General features: G+C 40.2%; 1 long non-coding RNA gene across 1 annotated transcript in view; it reads left to right on the top strand.

The window, feature by feature from the left end:
* Positions 1-6,567, top strand: part of LOC121020637 (uncharacterized) — a 51,592-nt gene that overhangs the window by 20,628 nt on the left and 24,397 nt on the right. Inside the window, exon 2 of the long non-coding RNA XR_005786241.1 lies at positions 835-896. This is a non-coding gene — a long non-coding RNA (uncharacterized LOC121020637). The remainder of the gene's footprint in view (positions 1-834; positions 897-6,567) is intronic.

Raw genomic sequence — 6,567 nt, 5'->3', positions numbered from 1 at the left:
CTTCCTTCCTTCCTTCCTTCCTTCCTTCCTTCCTTCCTTCCTTCCTTTTTCTTTCTTCCTTCCTTCCTTCGTCTTTCTTTCTTTCTTTCTTTTTCTTTCTTTCTTTCTTCCATCTATCCATCCATCCTATCAATCATATCTGCTGGTAATACGTTGGACAATAGTGTGGGATTGTAAAAATGACCTTGCAAACTGGGGCGCCTGGGTGGCTCGGTTGGTTAAGCGTCTGACTTTGGCTCAGGTCATGATCTCGTGGTTTGTGGGTTCAAACCCCGCATCAGGCTCTGTGCTGACAGCTCGGAGCCTGGAGCCTGCTTTGGATTCTGTGTCTCCCTCTCTCTCTGCCCCTTCCCTACTCATGCTCTGTCTCTCTGTCTCTCTCTCTCTCAAAAATAGATAAACATTAAAAAAAATTTTTTAATGACCTTGCAAACTGAAAATGCACAAGGCAATTTTAATAATCAAGTGGAAAAATTTGTTTTATCAGCGACCTTTACAATTTTTTGCTTAAACATTAAAAACTCTCTTAATTTCAGTCATAAGTATGTAGGGAAATGAAAAAAAGCAGTAAAACTCTCTTCAGTACTTTATAATTTGAAACAGAAATATCGAGAACTAAAATGCTTTGGCCCTTTATAAAAAACGTGTCAGGAGTAGTTTGAACCGTGCTTGCCGCCTTCTCATCGAGTAACTTAAGGAATGAAAATCTTCTCGGCCATGGCAAACTGCTGTACTTCTAAGTTTGGGTCACCTCCTGACCTGTCCCCCTTTGTGCTTGCATTGTTATGAAATATCAGAGCATTCTTTTAATGTGAAATTTATTTTTTTTAACAGATGTCACCTCCTCGAGGACAACTCGATCCTTTTCATCACGACTAGCCTCTTCATGTTTGTTGGTAAGCTCTCTTGTACTACGTTTTTATTGGTTATACGTCCAGAGTCTCTCAAATGGTCATAGTGTCAATGTTCCCGTGGTCAACCATGCGTGGATGATTCCGATTTAACTTCCAGTGCTAGCACTTTTCGTTTCTCTGCTCTACTTTCCTCTTCGTCGGCTGTTTCCCACCCGATTATGCATTTTGTAAAAAGTTTTGTGGGGCTTTCCCTGGGAGATAAGGGAGCCGTGGAATGACACGCTTTTCTGTCTGTATGTGCACGGAATAACAGATGTACAGTGACTAATCGCCGATAGGCTTCGAAAGAAGTGCCACGGTTGGTCACTGAATGGGGTGTACGTCTCTTTTTTACATAGAGATTTGTGGGCTAAAGAGCTAGCAGCAAAGTTTACACTTGAAGCAATTACTCACATCTGATATATTACAGTAACTGAAATTTGAACCTTGTTGTTGAAAGCTGGTGGTATTTCACTAAACCATGATAGCTGAAATTTGTGTATATTGGAATCCTGCAGACAAGGATTGTTTCTGTGTGTGTTTTCCTTTTATGGAATCCTCTCTCTGGTCCTCCGATCATTTCCCCTCCTGGGCTGTTACTACTGCTACAGCCCGTATAAAATGAACCCCATGAAGCCCTTTATTTATTTGGCTACAATGTGTCTATGACATAAGCTGGGACAGGTTTGAGGGAAATAAGCATCGTTACTGAGAGAAGTCCATAAAATATTTACCTCTGGCAATTGGATAATGCTTTGAATTAGAGAAGGCTAAAAACATACTGCACAGTGCAGGGAGAGCCATCCACCCAAGTGCATCTACACCATCTGTATGCATGGATGTGATCGTATTCCAATTTAAGAGTAAAATTCATTACTTGAGATAGTATAACTTGAAGCTAGTTAATTACTGGATTTGAAAAAAGAGCAATGCTGGTATTCACAAATAAATTAGATGTGACTCTGGTGTGTATACAGAGTAAATTACAACAGTTTCAAACTATACTTTAATGGATAAGATTTCTCTTGGGTTATCTGTAGTAGAATCTAGATTTGTGGGTTTTAAACTTTAAAACGCATTTGCATCACTGGGGGTCTGCAATTTCGTAGTTTTAACTACTTCCCAGGAAATGCTAACGTAGATGACCAGACATTGAGTATCAAGAATCTAGCACTACGTAGATGTTGCTGTAAACGTTTAGGAAGTCAGTGGCTTTAGCGAATAAAACTGTGCCATATTTAAAATTGCTTTGACTCTTTTCCACTTTCCAAGTGGAAACTACGCACTGTTAAGAACAAACTTTGGACCTTTCCTAGCTTTTAAACTTCTGCCTTGGGTTTGCCTTTCCTTTCAGTACCTTCTGAAAGCTTTCTCTTTCTTTACTCCTACATGATGGCCTTCCATTCATTCACCAGCTCACCAAATCAGACTTTAGTCTGGATGTGAACTTCTGACAGAGACTTTCTAAATGTACATCAGGACCTCCTTGCAGTCAACTGTGTGATGTGCGTATAAGATCTTGTAATGTGGAGCTGACTTCATGCACGTCTTCCCTCCTTTGGTTTCTGGAATATCACTGCTCTTGTTTCTTCTCCCACTTTTATGGGGCTACCCTCTCCATCTCGTGCACGAGCTCCTCAGTTCAGCCCCATCAGTGCTCTCCTGCCCTTCTAACAGACCAGCGGCTCCTGCCACCATCTCCTCTTGGCTCTAGTTGCCATGCATATTTCAGTGACTCCCAATTTTTGATCCTTCTACCTCCAAGACTCATAGGTTCACTCCCATAGTGACCTTGGGCAAGTTTCCTAACTATCCTGACCCTCACTTTCTACCTCACCGTGTTCTTGTGGGGATTAAACAATTCTACTTGTAAAATGCCTGGAAGAGTTCCTGGCATCTAGCAAAGGGGTGCAAAATGCAAGCTGGTAAGCATCTGTTGGAATTTTGAGCAACAAAGAGGCTGTATGCCACACGATTTAGGTGTCTACTTAAGTGCCTTGAATAACGATCATGAGATTCCTCTGAGAATATTGCCCATTTCTCCGCATGACAGATTAGCAGGTTGCAGTAAACTATATCAATTTGAATTTATTTCTTTGGAAATGTCCCATCTTCTAGTTTGACTCAAATGCACGTAGTAACAGCTGATGCCATGGGTGCATCCAGCCTGTGGGGGTCACAGATTTCCTTGGTCATATTCTCACTGTGGGCAGCTCTCTTCCATTTGAAGCCATGTGAAGCACAGTCGTCCATTTTTACTGAGGACTGTATCATCCCTCAAACATTTGTTCTTATTGATGGAATTTTTGGAATCTCGCGCTTTGGAAAATACCTTAACTAATTTTGAGTTTACCATTCTATTCCTTTATAAAAAGAAAAATGTAATATTATCCTCAGACATAGCCTGAAGAATTTCAGTCTGAGAAATGAGCCTGATAGCCAATTTCTAAACTACACACATTTAGTGCATTTAATTCAACACATATTCGTTGAATATTTATGAAGCATCATCATCGGAATGTAACTCTCGCTGGCCTCGAATTTTTCATGAGAAGGAGGCAAATATATGAATAAAGAATTATAGTCAGATGTGTTAATTTCTCCATGGTAAATATTAGTAGAACACATCATAGGAACCCAAAGGAGAAGACAGCCAATCTGTCCAGAAAAGTTAGAAGAATTTTCACAAAGGAAGTCGGATCGGATCTACTGGAGAAATCTCCAGGAGTGAAGAGGAGAGAGAATTCTTCAGATGTGGAGAAGAGAGCATATGCAAAGACCTCAAACCCAACAGGGCCCTGTGGGCTTGGGCAATATGTTAAATTCTGTAGGTTCACACCAGGTTCGTTGTGGGGGCCAAGTGAAAGCAACAGTGGAGGCCTAGCCTGTGGCCCACACCCTTTATCTTCCTCTCTCTAGACTTGTTCCTCCCATGGGCAGCCTTCTGGGAAGATGTGTGAACCCTTGAGCCTAGGGTTCAACATGTGCTCCCCATCTGCCCTAGAGAACAGACTCCTTACACTGGCCTTGGAACAGGGTATAGGGTCATTGAGGCAGGGAATTCCAAGGTTCCAGGTCTAGGAAGATGAAGGCATAGGTCCAGGAGAGGAACATTCCTTTGCTCTAAGGAAAGAAAGCCAGAGCAGGACTTTCTACAGTTCTGTCTGGGGCAGAGAATGGATGGAGCCCAAGTTCCATATGATTCATAAGTTGGTCACTTGGAGAAGGTTGGATATGGAAGATGAAGCCCAACTTGTGGATTAGAAGCAGACTGTGATTCGTTTTGATTTTAAAAATATATAATGGTCATTGTCTCCGACTATAATTAGTGGAATCTAATTTTACTGTCTAGGATCAAAAAGTTCAACCTGAAAAATTATACTGCTCGGTTTATAATGTGGTTGTGAATGAATTATTGATCAGTAGTGTTACTCATTTTCAAAGAATTAGAATGCCAGGGACTATACTTTAGCCAAAAGTTGTGTTAGACAGAATTAAATCTCTTCTCTCCAAATTTGATTGTTGCTAGCACTTCTAATCTTGCAGTGATTCAAAAATATAAGCATAACCTATTAGATGCTGGTAATCTCAAATTAAAGAACAGTGCCTTGTAATTGTGCTGTGCTTATCCTTATTATATGTGCTGATTTAGTCTATATATGTGAAGTAAGAGTGCTTATATTTCGTAAATCTTAAACTTCATACCCATGAGTGAGGTCTAGCAAATACCTAGCTAAAACTTTCCATCAAGGCAGAAAGTTGGAGGTGAAGAGTTATATACCATAGAATAATCACATTTCAAGAGTTTTTCTCTTCCCTTTCCTTTCCTTTCCTTTCTTTTCTTTTCTTTTTTAATGTTTGTTTATTTTTAGAGAACAAATATGATCAGGGGAGGGGCAGAGAGAGAGAATCCCCAACAGGCTCCGCACTGTCATTTCAGAGCCTGACCTGAGCCAAAATCAAGAATCAGACGCTTAACTGACAGAGCCACCCAGGATCCCCTCAAGAGTTTTCCTTTAATGTAAGTCAGGGAAAGACAAATATCATATGATTTCACTCATATGTGGAAATTAAGGAATAGAACAAAAGAACAAAGGGAAAAAAAGACACAAACCAAAAAAGAAACTCTTAACTATAGAGAACAGTTGCACGGATGGTTACCAGAGGGGAGGTGGGTGGGGAGTGGGGTAGTAGATGATGGGGATTTAGAAGTGCACTTCTGATGAGCTTTGGTGATGCTTGGGAAGTGTTGAGCCACTATGTTATACCTGAAACTAATAGAACACTGTATGTTAACTATACTGGACTTAAAATTTTCAAACAGTGCTTTTTTAATTTCGTTCACCAGTTGCAGTGTTTCTTAGAGTCATTCTGATTTATATCTCAAACTACTTTTCATCGTAGAACATGACTCAAATTTACAGTAAGTCTACTGTGTTTGCTAAGAAATCCTGCGGCTGCTTAATGACACCATCGGGAAATAAAACAGAAAAAAACAGTTAAAGAGAAGTGGGTCAGGCAGGAACTGAAGGAAAAAAAGAAAGGAGAACAAAAAGGGATAAGAAATTGTGTGCACTAGATAGTGTTGGGTGAGAAGGTGGTAACTGCTCAAGTTGTCCCTTAATGACCAGTCACCATATGTGTTTACCTCTAATGCATTTTACAGATGGGCAGAACATTCAGGATTAGGACACAAAAGCTTTTTCTATAAAGCTTCAACTTCCTGGAGACAGTAGGCATTAATAAATTAAAATTTAGTGACACATTGATAAGTAAAAGTTAAAAAAAATAAAACCCCAAATATGAAAATCATGCCAGGAGCGCCTGGGTGGCTCAGTTAGTTAAGTGTCTGATTTTGGCTCAGGTCATGATCTCATGATTTGTGGGTCCACCCCTGCATTGGGCTCTGTGCTGACAGCTCAGAGCCTGGAGCCTGCTTCTGATTCTGTGTCTCCCTCTCTCTCTGCCCCACCTCTGCTTGTGTTCTGTCTCTCTCTCTCAAAAATAAATAAAGTTTTTAAAAAATAAAAAAAAAAAAGGAAAATCACGCCAAAGGTCCTATTTCTCCCTTGAACTTGGGGACCAAGTTATGAACGTGATAAGAAGTTGTAAACTCTACTTGGGACTAATCAGCATTGCTGTTCAGGGTCCTTTCACACTAATTTGAGGTGACTATGGTCGTAGAATCCTATGATGCTTCAGCATGCTGTCATTTCACATGCTTTAAGCACATAGGAGAGGAAGAAGAGGGAGAAAAGGAACCCACCTTTCTTTGGCAGTTGTGTCTCAAAATACTGTGTGTTCTCTTTTAGTCTCTTGTTGGTTCTAACTAGAACTCATTTATTTTGCTAAAGGAAATTTAATGTGGAAGAGATGCATTGGGTATGACAGATGAAAGTCACTTTTCTCAGCAAAAGACATTTTAATCTCAGGGCATATTCTAGAATAACCAATGCTATTAAAAAGCAGGCAGCTGGAGTACCCTATAAGACACAAAATGAACTAAAGCAGTCCATGTGATCAGTACAGGCTCACAATATTCAGTGCTAGGTAGATGCATCATCCAGATGCCTTATAAAATCCAACTTTGTTAAAGTGACCAGATATTTTGGCATTGTGTAGACAGAGTCTTAGTTCTACAAATGTTAAGTGACCTCAGATTTTTTCTGCTGAA

This window comes from Herpailurus yagouaroundi, unplaced genomic scaffold (genome assembly GCF_014898765.1).
Source record: "Herpailurus yagouaroundi ecotype Mexico unplaced genomic scaffold, PumYag 250, whole genome shotgun sequence".
NCBI classification, from domain to species: domain Eukaryota; kingdom Metazoa; phylum Chordata; class Mammalia; order Carnivora; family Felidae; genus Herpailurus; species Herpailurus yagouaroundi.
This window is presented reverse-complemented; position numbering and strand designations above follow the sequence as displayed.